The sequence below is a fragment of the Oncorhynchus tshawytscha genome, linkage group LG04, assembly GCF_018296145.1.
Source record: "Oncorhynchus tshawytscha isolate Ot180627B linkage group LG04, Otsh_v2.0, whole genome shotgun sequence".
In the NCBI taxonomy this organism is placed as follows: domain Eukaryota; kingdom Metazoa; phylum Chordata; class Actinopteri; order Salmoniformes; family Salmonidae; genus Oncorhynchus; species Oncorhynchus tshawytscha.
Window position 1 is genome coordinate 70,649,951 of NC_056432.1, and position 17,858 is coordinate 70,667,808.

Consider the following 17,858-nt stretch of genomic DNA (forward strand, 5'->3'; position numbering starts at 1 on the left):
GCCTAAACAATACGATATATACCACATATCAATTACACTAAACGCCTCAGTATCTATACTTCACTGTCCCAGGCACACACCGGTTACAAGGCACACACGCTGCTGTAAGACGATAATGGCGCTGCATTGTTCCTCGCCATCTGGAGGACTGATAAGGCCTGGCTGTGCATAGTTGATAATAAGAACCGGCAGAGGGAAAACTGAGTGTTAAACATTTCTTTGGCCCATGAAAAAGGTTCCATTAAGTCCACTGACCCCAATTGAATATTAATGAGCTAATTAACAGATTTATTGTTCTACGCAATTTCTGGAGGGGCAATTTTTTTCAAGTGCTATTATTTTTTCTAATTATTTTCTGCACTTTGTATAATTGAATCTTTGTAGCTGCCAGCATCCTGTGCGTGCCTTGGCAACGAGGAAAAGCATTTGGCATGTTTTTTTTCTCTCCTTTCATTTCAACTTAGTAAACATAGAGAAAAACTAAACAATGTTTTTTTCGATGGCAATTTGCTTGTAAATGGTATTCCCCCCTCCTTCATCAACAGAGCTGAACCCCAATGTCTCATTTTAAAGCGTTCCTACACCTTGTGTATTTTTAGATTTCAGGTTTTATAATGTGTATTTTTTATTTTTTTGAGAAAGGGTGAGGCATGTTGGAGGTGTTGGTTACAAAACAGCAATCAACTGGGTTCCAGGTGGTTGCATTACATGGAGGACTTGACAAAGGTTTAAATGGCCAGCGACAGCTGGGGCTGATAGATAGTATAATCAGCTGATGAAGAGGATACACACTGAATGGACAGACTACTGAATAGTGCAGCTAGGCTACTGTGAGATATGAGGATGTTGTTAAGGTAACCTTGAAAGGACTGAATGCAATTTCTAATTGGTTTGATAAATCTATAGGATAAACAGGGGAATGTAACTTTCAGTTCAGCTTTAGGCTAAGTGTTTCTGAATTGTTGTTGTATTACATGAACACTTGGATATATAGGAAGGCACAGTGTAACTACAGTGCACCTTGTTATATACTACAGTACCTACACAGGCCTATAATTATTGACTATCATTGCATTAGTAAGCACATTCACATGAACTGTTCCAACAACTCTCTCTACATACTGTACTGCAGTTTAAAGTGGTATTCTATCTATTCCACAGTATATGATCATTGTATTGGGATATTAATGTGGTGATGGTGTAAAGACACACTTTGATATATGGTAGCTGGGACATCCTTGTTGTGTACCTTTACTGCTCACTGTATTGAAGCACAGAGTCATGAACTATTGGGCCGAAGAGACCGCCTGCCAATCCAACTGTAGCTCAGTTTTACTGTCGGAACAAGCCTCTCCACCTTGCCAGTGAAGCAAGCAATGAATAAATTGCATAAGGAATATGTATTTGGGATAACTTGCTGTAGTGTACATCATATCTGTGCTGTAGCCTTGACAGGAACCAAAATATTCCCAAACATCAAGTTCAGAGCCATGCTAGACTAGTCTCCTGGTAATGTACTTACTCCTCATCAGCCATGCAGTAATCTGAGGCATTTTAGAGAGGGAACTTGTCAATGTGCAGTGCATACTCAGTCTTTGAATCGTAAATATGCAAGACTATCTGACTGAGAAGGAAGCCTGTAAGAAAACGGACAAGTTTAACATGATTGGAAACAGTGCATTCCTGTAGTGTTTTCAGACAGTGTAATGTCCAACTGTCAATTTGGACATGCCACTGAATTTCAATCAGCATGTTTAGGCCAAGGAAATTGGAATTATCCCAGCACAGAAAGTGCACCTCTGTCTGAAAGCAGTGATTAAAGAGTGGTGGGGGGCATTGTGATAACCTTTTCGATAACTGGAATGTAATTCTTACATTTTGCTATCTGCAAGTTTACCTAATTCTATTTATGTCTGAAATCCAATTCCGGCCAAATAAAAGCATCAATTTCTTTTGGTTACTTCACCAATATAACTTAGAGTAATGAACTCATTTTGCTGTTGTATGGAAATTTGGTCTCATTACAATAATTTTGCCTGATACACCAGCCAGCCGATATTAAGAGCAAGGCCCTACAGTCATAAACTGTTATTATGCTATACATCATAAAGTGCATTAGGTTCATAAAACCTGTCAACAAAAAGGTTAGAGAGTTTCAGCACGTGGCCCACCAGGTTAATATATTTCCTCCAAAGGGCTGAATATTAATGCCTCAGCTATATTGCAGCCACAGAAACCAATTTTCTGCTAGTTGGGGATTTTCAAGATTCTGTGTTTCGCCTATTTAGACACACTGCCACACTATCCTTAAATGGACACAGATGCCTTTCCCTTCAAATCAACTATTTCAGTCTGCTGGAGGTTCTTTATTGACTGTGGAATCTTTCTGTTTATGGAGTTGAATACTATATTCCGATTCGGTCGGCAATTAAGGAGACCTCATAAGAGAATAGTCTGGCTGTTACTGGATATCTTTTCATAAACATACAGAAACAGAATCAAATACAGGCCCTGCAATGTTCTGTCATTACGAGATGTATATGGTTCACTCAACCTCCTTTGCTTCCTGCAAAACCTTACTGTGATTTGCTTGTTTGGCATGTCTCCAATGGCCTCACTAAACACATTCTGTATAGTCACTGCATGGTACATATAGCACAGCTAAATGATGTTGTATTAACCAACGACTTCAACCTCAATCATTTCTAGGCTCATTGTTTTAAGTGAATGATGGTGAGATCTGATCTCGTACAAACAGATGCCACTCTTCGACAGAAACATAATGCAGAATTATTTTAATTGCTTCATTTTCATGTAGCAAGCTGCTCTCGTCTTGACAGTTTGTCATATATCTTCAGGGAACGTGCAATGCATCTGCTGTTGATGGGAGATCCCTTGAAGGAAGCGTCAATAGATTCAGCCATATAATTGCCACAGGACTTGCATGGCAGGGGAACGACTGTGCTCACACTTATGAAGAAAGATCCAAAGCAGGAACTCGGCTAGTCAGGTTTTGAGGCAAAGCAACAAAGTGCGGTAATTGTTTTGTAAGCTGCATGTCAGCAGGAATGTGTGATGCTGAAAGAGCTTCTTTATTTTGCACAGTGCTTTTAGCCATCAAATGTGATCCTGAAATGGCTAGATGCTTTCTTGAGAAGGGGAAATCTTTGATAACAATCAATTACAATACATTTCCTCTTTTGTCTGGGCCCTAATGGCTCCTCTATGGGCACATGGTGAGGCCTGTCTAGTAAATATACACTATTTTCCTTTTAAACATCTTATAATATGCATGAGGAACATAGAAACACACTATGATGGAGGGGTTGAGCATCAAAGTCCAAATTACAATTCAGCTGAGAGTTTCTCAGTCAGAGAAATGAGAACGGAGCAGTTTGTGGTTAACCTTCCATTATCCAGATTGAATTACTGTGTTGTACTTTTTAGGCCATCTGTTCTGGTTTAAGTCATATTTGCAAGTATATCATGTTTTGTGTGTGGAGAGAACTTCTTTGATGGGGTAGAAGAGAGTTTGGCTGAAAACAAAATGGTGGTATGAGTTGTCGCATCATGTTGTAGTATGCTCTGTATTGGTATGCTGATGGAAGTAAGTAACAAGCAGTAAGGCATCAAACAGTGGACTGATTGTTGTTATCTACAGTGGGGCAAAAAAGTATTTAGTCAGCCACCAATTGTGCAATTTCTCCCACTTAAAAAGATGAGAGATGCCTGTAATTTTCATCATAGGTACACTTCAACTATGACAGACAAAATGAGAAAAAAAATAGGATTTGTAATGAATTTATTTGCAAATTATGGTGGAAAATAAGTATTTGGTCACCTACAAACAAGCACGATTTCTGGCTCTCACAGACCTGTAACTTCTTCTTTAAGAGGCTCCTCTGTCCTCTACTCGTTACCTGTATTAATGGCACCTGTTTGAACTTGTTATCAGTATAAAAGACACCTGTCCACAACCTCAAACAGTCACACTCCAAACTCCACTATGGCCAAGACCAAAGAGCTGTCAAAGGACACCAGAAACAAAATTGTAGACCTGCACCAGGCTGGGAAGACTGAATCTGCAATAGGTAAGCAGCTTGGTTTGAAGAAATCAACTGTGGGAGCAATTATTAGGAAATGGAAGACATACAAGACCACTGATAATCTCCCTCAATCTGGGGCTCCATGCAAGATCTCACCGCGTAGGGTCAAAATGATCACAAGAATGGTGAGCAAAAATCCCAGAACCACACGGGGGGACCTAGTGAATGACCTGCAGAGAGCTGGGACCAAAGTAACAAAGCCTACCATCAGTAACACACTACGCCGCCAGGGACTGAAATCCTGCAGTGCCAGACGTGTCCCCCTGCTTAAGCCAGTACATGTCCAGGCCCGTCTGAAGTTTGCTAGAGAGCATTTGGATGATCCAGAAGAAGATTGGGAGAATGTCATATGGTCAGATGAAACCAAAATATAACTTTTTTGGTAAAAACTCAACTCGTCGTGTTTGGAGGACAAAGAATGCTGAGTTGCATCCAAAGAACACCATACCTACTGTGAAGCATGGGGGTGGAAACATCATGCTTTGGGGCTGTTTTTCTGCAAAGGGACCAGGAGGACTGATCCGTGTAAAGGAAAGAATGAATGGGGCCATGTATCGTGAGATTTTGAGTAAAAACCTCCTTCCATCAGCAAGGGCATTGAAGATGAAACGTGGCTGGGTCTTTCAGCATGATAATGATCCCAAACACACCACCCGGGCAACGAAGGAGAGGCTTCATAAGAAGCATTTCAAGGTCCTGGAGTGGCCTAGCCAGTCTCCAGATCTCAACCCCATAGAAAATCTTTGGAGGGAGTTGAAAGTCCGTGTTGCCCAGCAACAGCCCCAAAACATCACTGCTCTAGAGGAGATCTGCATGGGGGAATGGGCCAAAATATCCGGAAACAGTGTGTGAAAACCTTGTGAAGACTTACAGAAAACGTTTGACCTCTGTCATTGCCAACAAAGGATATATAACAAAGGATTGAGATAAACTTTTGTTATTGACCAAATACTTATTTTCCATCATAATTTGCAAATAAATTCATAAAAAATCCTACAATGTGATTTTCTGGATTTTCTTTTCTCATTTTGTCTGTCATAGTTGAAGTGTACCTATGATGAAAATTATAGGCCTCTCTCATCTTTTTAAGTGGGAGAACTTGCACAATTGGTGGCTGACTAAATACTTTTTTGCCCCACTGTATATATCTGAGTGGTGTTAGTATTCACCAACGATACAGAGGCTACTTAAATGGCAACTGGTTTTTTTTAGTTTTCTTTTTACAATACGTTGAATAACATTTGAACAAACGAACATGTCAGACAAATCAGCATTGCTGTATTCAAAACTGAGGTTTCTACTTTTAGCTCTACTTGAAACAGTAACAATCGTTGGAATGCTCCAGCTCGTTTGAGTGATAAGCATTTGGATTGGCTTGGCAAAAGCAGCAGGCTTGTCCCTCACGTTCCCAGAATCAGAAGGCCACAGAGTGTCTGGCTCATCTGAGGATGGTAATAATAGAAGCTAGAGAGGATACAGGCTGCTGCCTGTGGAATGCATCAAGCATAAATTATACATTTACAATGTTTTCCACACACTATATTAAATTCCATAATTCCGGGGGACTGTGGCTTGTCCTCAGCCAGTTAGCTATCTCAGGACTGTAATCTGTAGAAATTGCTATAGAGATGGGGTGTTGAGTGATATGGTTCATGCAGGGACCTTAGTTTAAGAGCACATGGGCTCATATTGGGCCGCAGCATTATGACATTATTATTCAAATGCCATTCTGTATGATTCTGAACTCACTGGGGACTGTTATTGCTTTATTATCATCTGTTTATTATTTTACATTTTGCATTTCACTTGGGAGTTAATATGCATTAACTTGTGTTAGCGCCCTAAACATTTGATATCTGTATAGTTACAGTAGCTGTATCTGTTTATGTAGGTGTTATGTCTCCATCCCTTGTGTTAATCACATTTCTATTTAAAATATAATATTTGAATCTATCACTTCTATATCCAATTAAAACGGTATTGAGAATAGTTGTAATATTTATTCTTTCTTATCTGAAATACTGACACCATTCAGTGCATTTACGGCCTATGAGAGAGCCTTTAAATGTCAGTGATCCACAGTGGCGGTGCTGAGATGGAATAGAGGTGCATGGCTTACAGGGACAAACCGTTTCCCTCGGTACAGAGACTCCCCAGTTCAACCTCTCCGCACCCCACCAGCCCCTGCACTGTCACCCAGTCCCACTATTGAATTGAATGGTCCACAGATTACTCAATTATTTCTATATACCAGTCTTCCACGGCAGACTAAAGGCCCATTATTGGAGTGACTGAGACCATAGGAACTTATTACATGTGTGACCTTTTAAAGCCTTTCTCCGTGATGGATCTCAGGTGAGAATTTACTGGAATCAATTTTTATCCGAAGGCTGGATGCTTGCTCACTGCACTGTGCTCGGCCCTGTGTGAAACATTCACTTTATGAAAAAAGAGGAGAGAGAGTGAGAGCCCCCAGACTGCTGCTGGAGTTGGGCAGGATTATAAAGCACCCCAAATGCCATTATGTCCTTTCCTCCCAAATTAAAGAGACTTTGAAATTGAGGGCTGGGGGAAGTGCAGGAGTGTTGTGGTTAATCAAGGTAGAAATACAAAGAGTGAGCCTGTTCCCCGAAGGTTCACATCAAAAGGTGCATCCCACTTTGTGAGCTATTTAATCAGTTAAAACACAGATGGCAGGCTGCCGCAATTAATTAATCATATAGGAGGCATCCTGTACCTGCTAGCTAAAAGTATGTCAGTGCTACCGAGATCTCATTTGGATTTCATTGTAGCTACCTGCCACCAGAATAATAGCTGAATATGAATAAGTTGAGCCTGTAGAGAGCTGCTGGACATACTGTGTTATAAACTTTGAACTGTAAAGCGTAGGTGTTTGGCTAGGCCTAACTTATTCTGGTTGTGCCTAAATGACAGGCTCCTCACTGTCTTTGTACTCTTTCAACAATGTAACTGATGCCTATTCTGGGGGTATTATGAGTGGGCTCTTAGTTGTATACCTGGGGGTATATAAACAGTGAGATATGCATATTGTGTGCAGGTCTTTGTAGAAATGAAAGGCACATCTGCTTCAAAGTGAAATTACTTTATAATTAGCTTTTAAGTTTCACTGACGGCAAAAAACATCAATGAAAAGCTGCCTGTCAACATAGTTTGGCGTCATGAGTTTGTGAGAGGTTTGTAAGCATCCAAGATCTTTTGAGAGGAGACGAGCCTCGCAAATGAAACCTACAGCCATGTCAACTCTCTCTAAAAATGCATGTTGGAGCTTGTATTGACCTGTTTTCCTCAAGTGCTTTTCGGGAGTTAGATGCATTGTGTAGGTGGGGGGTAAACAGCTGCCCCCCTTCAACTCCCCCCAAATATTAACAGCTTTGTATTTGAGTCATGAAATGAAAAGTCTCTTTATAGACTGTGTTCTTTGCCCCCAATCTTCCTTGATGTGAAGGTGGTGATAAGTGGCAGTCATGATAGAAAGACCAGACTCTCTCAGCCAAAGAGGACGGTGTTGCAATCCTAGCCTTTGGTCTGTTGCGTGAGTTTGGCTGAGTAGGCAGCATGTTCAACCCAGGTAATCATACAACTTTGGAAAGTCTTGTCACCTTGTAAACATAATTACATTTCCAGGAAAGCTGCATGAACCATGTTTAAAGGATTATAAAGAAGGGGGGTGGGTATGAATGTGGGCAGGGGGGCCGAGCAGGGAGGTGTGTTGGTAAACATTGCAGCTGTGTGTGTGTGTGGGGCCGTAGGGCCCTGGGGCAGTGAGGCCCCAGCAACCCTTACGTGTACCTTTCACCACACTCACTCACTCTGTCACACACGGAGCCAATGCCCCCACACACCAAGCATTCACTCTCTCTCCAGACAATGTAATGGGCATTTTATATTCTTCTTGGAATATGTTTATTTTCAGACATGTCAGATCAAATCAAATCAAATTGTATTTGTTACATGCGCTGAATACAACAGGTATAGATAGACCTTACAGTGAAATGCTTACTTACAAGCCCTTAAAAACAATGCTGTTTTAAGAAAAGAAAAGAAAAGAAAGAAAGAAACATAACAAATAATTCAAGAGCAGCAGTAAAATAACAATAGCGAGGCGATATACAGGTAGTACTGGTAAAGAGTCAATGTACGGGGGCACCGGTTAGTTGAGGTAATTGAGGTAAAATGTACAGTACATGTAGGTAGAGTTATTGAAGTAAATATGCATAGATAATAACAAAGAGTAGCAGCGTTGTAAAAGGAGGGGGGGCAATGCAAGTAGTCTGGGTAGCCATTTGACTAGCTGTTCAGGAGTCTTATGGCTTGGGGGTAGAAACTGTTTCGAAGCCTCTTGGACCAAGACTTGGCGCTCCGGTACCGCTTGCCATGCGGTAGCAGAGAGAACAATCTATGACTAGGGTGGCTGGAGTCTTTGACAATTTTTAGGCCCTTCCTCTGACACCGCCTGGTATAGAGGTCCTGGATGGCAGGAAGCTTGGCCCCGGTGATGTACTGGGCCGTACGCACTACCCTCTGTAGTACCTTGCGGTCGGAGGCCGAGCAGTTGCCATACCAGGCAGTGATGCAACCCGTCAGGATGCTCTCGATGGTGCAGCTGTAGAACCTTTTGAGAATCTGAGGGCCCATGCCAAATCTTTTCAGTCTCCTGGGGGGGAATAGGTTTTGTCGTGCCCTCTCCACGACTGTCTTGGTGTGCTTGGACCATGTTAGTTTGTGATGTGGACGCCAAGGAACTTGAAGCTCTCAACCTGCTCCACTACAGCCTCATCAATGAGAACGGGTGTGTGCTTGGTCCTCCTTTTCCTGTAATCCACTATGGTCTCCTTTGTCATGTGAGGTGAACAAGAGGCTGTTACTGATTTTAGGGTCCTGAGAGGTCAGAAGCATGTGACATGGTCATGTAGTCCATGGATGGTGTATCCGAAGGGCTAGACACTTGTTCAGTGTCCTCCGTCTCTCCCTCAGTAGGACCGTGATGCTACCTCCCTCTAGCCTGCAGATGGTGCTGTTTTAAAATGTATGGCTGCACAAAACCATAATTATTGTCATACTATTCTATAACTCCTTAATGATCCAACTCATCTATAAAGTAATACATCTTAGGATATTGACCATAGACATCGGCTTTGGGATGATGTATGATGTTACTGCTTTGAAATAACACTCAGAATAAACATGTTTCACTGAAAATTCTATTTTGGTCATCCACACAAATTGTTTTGACCACTCAATTTTGGTTTCTAGTCTTTTTTTAATGTTTGCATCCTCTCCTATTCATTCCCGCGGCCTAGAACCATTGAGACGTATGGCTATTTCTCCTCATAGGACCAGAAATGAACCAGACTAAAACATCAGAAAAATAAAAGCCCTGGAGGCTCACACAGTAGTCTGTGCAGAAGTGCTTCTAACTAACGCTGTGTAACTCACAAGACTCCAATATGATTAAGTACATCGTTTGTGCATTAGTTAAGTACAGTTGTGGTTAAATGAACGTTGCATCAGAGCTGTGCTCAGTCAATCAGCACGCAATTATTCTGTGGGTGCACTTTATTCATACAGGCTGAGAGCCAGACAGAGACACTCACACCCCTCACAGACTGTCTGTCTGAGGCTTTCACACACAGGAGACTGCCCCAGAACCATACATACAGTACTGTTGCCTACCTTTTAGTCCTGGGATTTCCTCTCCTGGCTCTCTGGACTGTGTTCCCAGTAGGAGCAGGATGAGACTGAATCAAAACAGAGAGTGACTCAATCAACAATAATATACACTCTGTCTGGATCCATTCTCTATACTCAACAAGGTGATGTGCTCTCTCTCTCTCTCTCTCTCTCTCTCTTTCTTTACGAGAAGAGAAAATTGCACATCTAATGAAATCCAATTTTATATTTCATTCTGAGAACCACAATAAACAGAGAACAAGCAGTAAATAAGCTTTTCAAAAAGCTGATTACCGAAGCAATTTATTGCCAAGTCCAGGGCCGTGGCAAAGCAGAAAATGGGTCTGGGAAGGGGGGCACATTCCAAATCTCTTCTCCCTCCAGCTTTTTGCCTGCCGTGTGATTAGCTGAGCTGGTTTGTGAGGAGCCAATCTGATCAACTTATTTTACCACATAATGCCCGTCTCCCAGAGAATATGGTTAAAAAAGGATTGTGATTGAGGTCGTCAATACATCCATTAGTGGGGTAAATGAAGTGGAATTCAAGGCTCCTCCATCACCAAGGTCTATTTTCATTGTGCGGATCTGTTTTCCACACAACAGAGGCCTGCACCTTAAGGCTGATTACAGTAATGACATTTCCCAACCACAATAGTGCTGATGTTCCCGATTGGAATAGATTCACCCTAGTGTCCACCACTGAATGACACTCACCTGTCCCTTGACCTCGCAGCACAAAGGTTCCCCCTGAGGGTTTAGACAGATTGTCTCCTAATTACTGCTGTATCATATTATTCTGTTACGCTCATTTGCACAAAAAAGTGCAAAACAATGATTTTATATTCCTTTGTATTTCTAGTGATTGAGCAATTCATCTTATGTATTATACAGTACCAGTCAAAAGTTTGGACACACCTACTCATTCCAGGATGTTTCTTTATTTTTACTATTTTCTGCATTGTAGAATAATAGTGAAGACATCAAAACTATGAAGTAACACATATGTAATCATGTAGTGACCAAAAAAGTGTTAAACAAATCAAAGTATATTTTAGATTCTTCAAAGTAACCACCCTTTGACTTGATGACAGCTTTGCACACTCTTGGCATTCTCTCAACCAGCTTCACCTGGAATTATTTTCCAACAGTCTTGAAGGAGTTCCCACATATGCTGAGCACTTGTTGGCAGATTTTTCATCACTCTGCGGCCCAACTCATCCCAAACCATCTCAATTGGGTTGAGGTTGGGTGATTGTGGAGGCCAGGTTATCTGATGCAGCACTCCATCACTCTCCTTCTTGGTCAAATAGCTCTTACACAGCCTGGAGGTGTGTTGGGTCATTGTCCTGTTGAAAAACAAATGATAGTCCCACGAAGCGCAAACCAGATGGGATGGCGTATCGCCTTGAATTATAAATAAATCACAGACAGTGTCACCTGCAAAGCACCACCCACACTATCACACCTCCTCCCCCATTCTTCATGGTGGGAACCACACATGTGGAGATCATCCTTTCACCTACTCTGCATCTCACAAAGACATGGCAGTTGGAAACAAAAATCGCAATTTTGGACTCCTCAGACCAATGTACAGATTTCCACAAGTCGAATGTCCATTGCTCGTAATTCTTGGCGCAAGCAAGTCTCTTCTTCTTATTGGTGTCCTTTAGTAGTCGTTTCTTTGCAGCAATTTGACCATGAAGGCCTGATTCTTGCAGTCTCCTCTGAACAGTTGATGTTGAAATGTGTCTGTTACTTGAACTCTGTGAAGCAGAGGCTGGTAACTCTAATAAACATATTCTCTGCAGCAGAGGTAACTCTGGGTCTTCCTTTCCTGTGGCAGTCCTCATGAGAGCCAGTTTCATCATAGCGTTTGGCTTTTGCGACTGCACTTGAATAAACTTTCAAAGCTCTTGAAATGTTCCGTATTGACTGACCTTCATGTATTAAAGTAATGATGGACTGTTCTTGCTGTTCTTGCCATAATATGGAGTTGGTCTTTTACCAAATAGGGCTATCTTCTGTATACCCCCCTACCTTGTCACAACACAACTGATTGGCTCAAACGCATTAAGAAGGAAAGTAAATCCCACAAATTAACTTTTAACTAGGCACACCTGTTAATTGAAATGCATTCCAGGTGACTACATCATGAAGCTGGTTGAGAGAATGCCAAAAGTGTACATATCGGTCATCAAGGCAAAGGGTGGCTACGTTGAAGAATCTCAAAAATAGCATATATTTTGATTTATTTAACACTTTTAGGGTTACTACATGATTCCATATGTTATTTCATAGTTTTGACGTCTTCACTATTATTCTACAATGTAGAAAATAGTACAAATAAAGAAAAAGCCTTGAATGAGTAGGTGTGTATAAACTTTTGACTGGTACTGTAAGTCTAGATTTGACTGGTACTGTAAGTCTCTAGGTTTAGTATTTCTTACATATAAATAAGTTTGTTTGTCATGAGCATCATAGTGTTCCTGCAGTGAGCTCTGAAGGAAGGTAGCTTATCAAATGAGGAAGAAGTGAGTGTCTGCATAATATTTGGGAAAATAAATTGAGTCAGTAATTTAGTAATGCCATAGGAGCAAATGCAATGTGCAGATTATTCACAGTTATATAATGTGGAGGAGAAAACCAGGCGCTTCTCATTTTGGTCACTTATCCCTCATTGTAAAGGTCTGTATATTTCATTGCTGGTGAAGCAGCTTAGAGGATACATTTCAAAGCAGCAAATAAAAATTGGCTAAACTTCCAAAATTAGCACTTCAAAGTCGAACATGATTTGCAGCGAGGGAAGGGTGGGAGGCACTGTGACTGTGAAAGTGTGTGTGTGTGTGTGTGTGTGTGTGGCAGGGCTGATGTACAGAACACTTCATGTAGTAGACCTTTCTAGGCAAATTGGTTTAATTTAAGAATGAGATCATAAAATAAGTAAACTTCTATCAGGGCGAGTTTACGCATCTGTAGCCATTTATTTCAGTTTTATATGCATTTCTTGGCACAGGCTGTTTGTATGTAGAACATGAATAATGTTCCATTCGGAAAGTATACAGACCCATTGACTATTTCCACATTTTGTTACGTCACAGCCTTATTGTAAAATGGATTAAATACAAAAAAATCTTAATCAATCTACACACAATACTACATAATGACAAAAAAACAGTTTTTGAAATAACCATTTATATACATTTGATTTTAATGACAAAAGTTCTCCCCCTTAAAAGAGAGACAGGCCTTAATCTTCATCATAGGTACACTTCAACTACAACATACAAAATGAGAAAAAAATCCAGAAAATCACATTGTAGGATTTTTTAGGTAATTTATTTGCAAATTATGGTGAAAATAAGTATTTGGTCAATAACAAAAGTTTATCTCAATACTTTGTTATATACCCTTTGTTGGCAATGAAAGGTCAAACGTTTTTTAAGTCTTCACAAGGTTTTCACACACTGTTGCTGGTATGTTGGCCCATTCCTCCATGCAGATCTCCTCTAGAGCAGTGATGTTTTGGGGCTGTTGCTGGGCAACATGGACTTTCAACTCCCTCCAAAGATTTTCTATGGGGTTGAGATCTGGAGACTGGCTAGGCCACTCCAGGACTTGAAATGTTTCTTAGGCCACTCCTTCATTGCCCTGGGTGTTTGGGATCATTGTCATGCTGAAAGACCCAGCCACATTTCATCTTCAATGCCCTTGCTGACGGAAGGAGGTTTTCACTCGAAATCTCACGATACATGGCCCCATTCATTCTTTCCTTTAGGGATCAGTCGTCCTGGTCCCTTTGCAGAAAAACAGCCCCAAAGCATGATGTTTCCACCCCCATGCTTCACAGTAGGTATGGTGTTCTTTGGATGCAAATTCTTTGTCCTCCAAACACGACGGTTGAGTTTTTACCAAAAAGTTATATTTTGGTTTCATCTGACCATATGACATTATCCCAATCTTCTTCTGGATCATCCAAATGCTCTCTAGCAAACTTCAGACGGGCCTGGACATGTACTGGCTTAAGCAGTGGGACACGTCTGCACTGCAGGATTTAGTAAATGTAGTGTTACTGATGGTAGGCTTTGTTTTTTGTCCCAAAATCTGCAGGTCATTCACTAAGGTCCCCTCGTGTTTGGGATTTTGGCTCAACGTTTTGTGATCATTTTGACCCACGGGGTGAGATCTTGCGTGGAACCCCAGATCGAGGGAGATTATCAGTGGTCCATGTCTTCCAAAATAATTGCTCCCACAATTGATTTCTTCAAACCAAGCTGCTTACCTATTGCAGATTCAGTCTTCCCAGCCTGGTGCAGGTCTACAATTTTGTTTCTGGTGTCCTTTGACAGCTCTTTGGTCTTGGCCATAGTGGAGTTTGGAGTGTGACTGTTTGAGGTTGTGTACAGGTGTCTTTTATACTGATAACAAGTTCAAACAGGTGCCATTAATACAGGTAACGAGTGGAGGACAGAGGAGCCTCTAAAAGAAGAAGTTACAGGTCTGTGAGAGCCAGAAATCTTGCTTGTTTGTAGGTGACCAAATCCTTATTTTCCACCATAATTTACAAATAAATTCATAATGTGATTTTCTGGATTTTTTTTTTCTAATTTTGTCTGTCATAGTTGAAGTGTACCTATGATGAAAATTACAGGCCTCTCTCATCTTTTTAGGTGGGAGAACTTGCACAATTGGTGGCTGACTAAATACTTTTTTGCCCCACTGTATGTGACTTACGTGAATTCCTAGTTGGACCATCACATACGTGACTGTAAGTTGCTTTGTATGAAAGTGTGTATACATTATGATGTAAATATTTTGTTAAATGTGCTATTTGAGTGTTATACCCTTACACAACATCCTTCTTGACTGGAACAGACTGAGACACACGCACACACACACACGCACACACACACACACACACACACACACACACACACACACACACACACACACACACACACACACACACACACACACACACACACACACACACACACACACACACACACACACACACACACACACACACACACACACACACACACACACACACACACACAGCAGTCTCCTGGCTCTGTGTTTTTATGTTGGTCCATCAGTTGTGCTCAGACATCTGTAATGAGAGACCCATCAGTGGTGGTGATGCCAGTGGCAGGCATCTCATTTGATGAACATAGTCCAGGCCCAGGGAATGAGCTGCAGAAAGACAGAGGCTCAGGCCACTCCTGTCCTAACACATAGGGAGGGCTTTCACACTGGTCACATGGATAGACAGACACCTTGTGACAAAGAGCATCATATTAGACTAACCAACCATAGTGAAAAGCCAACTCTTTTCAAATAGTCATGGAGAGGATTTTGGAACCTAACAACGACAGTTCATTTGGCTTAGTTTATGGATAGAGTGAGAGAAACCCTTTATAGATGAATGCATGGAACAAACTACTGCATGCAAAGTGTAAAAGTAAGATCGAATGTAACACAGGAGAATGTATTGTAGATCATATGGAGTGAGGAAGGCAGGTATACTAACTGAGCTGGAGTGAAGGGCATTTATCCATCTCCCTCTGGTGTGCAAGCACATGACACAAGGCCAGCTAATTAAGCAGATGCCATAATCAGGAACACAGTGGAGGGAGGCTGGAGAATTCATTCATAGACTTGAGTCATAACTGCTCAACATGCTTAATAACATCTCCACCAACATAGGCAAATGGGAATGCAGACCAGCAGAGAGAGCGCGCGTGTGTGTGTGTGTGTGTGTAGCTGAGGACACAGTGTAACCTGGTGAGGTCTTTTTCTCATTATTTTTCCAGAAAATTAGCAATCAGCCATCTTGCAGAGCCTGATTGTCTCCCTCTGTAAATCAATCCAGGAGCTGCAATTAAAAGGTACTCTTATGTGGTGTAATTGATGTCTTGCTAATCCTTTATTTGCACACCTGCCGGTGAGTCTGGATGTTTTATGAATTTCTAATTAATGCACATTCCACACTTAATGTATTTGTTAGCAAATGATGTCGCTGGTCTGCTTTCTGCTGGAGTAAAGTGCTTCCAGAATGTCACACACTGCCCAGAATCTGAGGTACCGCCAGCCACATAAGCAGAGAGGAAATTGAAGACCGGGGGTGTGCTGAATAGGAGTTGTGTGCATCCTGCAGAAACTGGAAAGTTCAGTTTGCATGTGTTCCCCACATCCAGCTGGAAATGCCACAGCTATGCAGGTGGAAACATTAAAAGTTTATGATCATTTGGCAATTGTTCTCTGCCTTTCCCATAACCTTGACAGACAGTTCCAGTCACACGCTGTCTTGCCCACAGTCACCCTCATGTATACCCCTAACACACAGTGCTCTCTGTGTGCACCTGTAAAAACCTCCAGCATGTTAATTACTGCCATTAAAAGCCTTACCTCCTTTATGATTACACTGATTGCTCCATTCTGGTGTTGCACCGACCAGACACGGCCCAGCTCTATGCCTTGTGACTCAGTGTGCGGAGTGGGTCTTAGTTCTGAGTTTGTGTTGAGGTATCACATTTGTTTATATGATACTTGATTATGTGAATGTTTGGGTGAGCACAGGTTTTATATCATCTGTATGTACAGTACTGTTGTCACGGTAGGAACTAGAAAGTGAGGCTATATGCTATAACGTGTTCCAGACTTGTTAAGTCTGTTAATTACAGGAGTGGTGTTCACTCTGAGCTGAGTGCTCTGACACTATCAAAACATGTGATGTCATTGTGGCACAGTAATCCAAGGCGACTGACTGAGGGCCAGATTTGAACACTTAAAAGGAATCTATTTTTTAATGCCGTACATTTAGAATATAGGTCTACAAAAAATATGAATACATAGCATTTTATTTGGCAAGTTTTTAATACATGCCTTTACAGCAAAAAGAAAGAGAAAAGAAAGGGATGTTTGTTCTCTTTAATTACCTGTGTCCTTTTAACTTTTGAAAAACATTGTTAAATGTTTTTGCGGTAAGTAACATTAAAGGGTCCATTTAGAGAAATGTAGAAGTTTGTTTTATATATATTTTCTTACCCAAGGTGTTAGACATGCTAAAAATGACATTTCAATATGCTCAAAGACCCCAACTGGTTTCCTCACAATTTTTGCTCAGGATGAATGAAGCGAATTGCTTTAAATGGCAGAAACGCTGCAAAGCAGGTCTCCTGTGGCTCTGAGCCCATAGAAACAAGAATTACCACCAACCGATGAAAATCAAAAGTAGTATGACAAAGGATAGTGTCACCTAAGTAGCAATCCCTTAATTGCAATGCCTTTGTACATAAAAGCTATTCAGATCTGTTGAATATGCTCCGCTCTCTTTTAATACCCCATATGTTCAAGACAAGCTTTGCTTTTACTCATAATTCTCTCTTAAAGTGGACAGTGCCTTATTTTAGGTCTTAAACATTGCATCCTATGCAATGTCTCAAATGTTTTGTTACTTTCTGATACAGTTTCAAGTTCTTTTTTGCTAATAACAGTATTAACTAAAACTATATCATTCCAGTATACCACATTGTATATACAATTCTATTTCATAATAAGATGTATAACAAAGTCCTGAGTTTTGCTCCTTGCCTTCTCCCCTCAGATAAAGTGACGGTGCCACCAACCTAAATTGGTTATTGCAGCTCCACATCTAGTTAGAATAAACTCAAATGCAATGAGTATTTATTATCTAATTTGTTATTTGCTGGTGCATTTCATTTCCCAGCCAATTCACACTCATAATCAGATGGCAATTAGCGAGGCATGATTCAGTGGGTGCAGACTCTCTCTCGCTCTCTCTCTGCGTTCTCATCCAAACACTGCTTCTTTCATGACACCTGCCCGCTCAGTACAACAACACAGTCTGGAGAAGTCATTATTTTATTCCAAATAAAATCTTATTTAGTTCATTTGAAACAGCATTTCTAATTCCATCAGCACTCTTTGCAAAATGTAATAAAACTTCCTTTTTCTCCACTGCTTTAAAAAAAATGTTTTTTCCCCCTCGCAAGGCTTTTTTACAGCTCTGTGGTTTGAGAGATAATAATGATAACACCA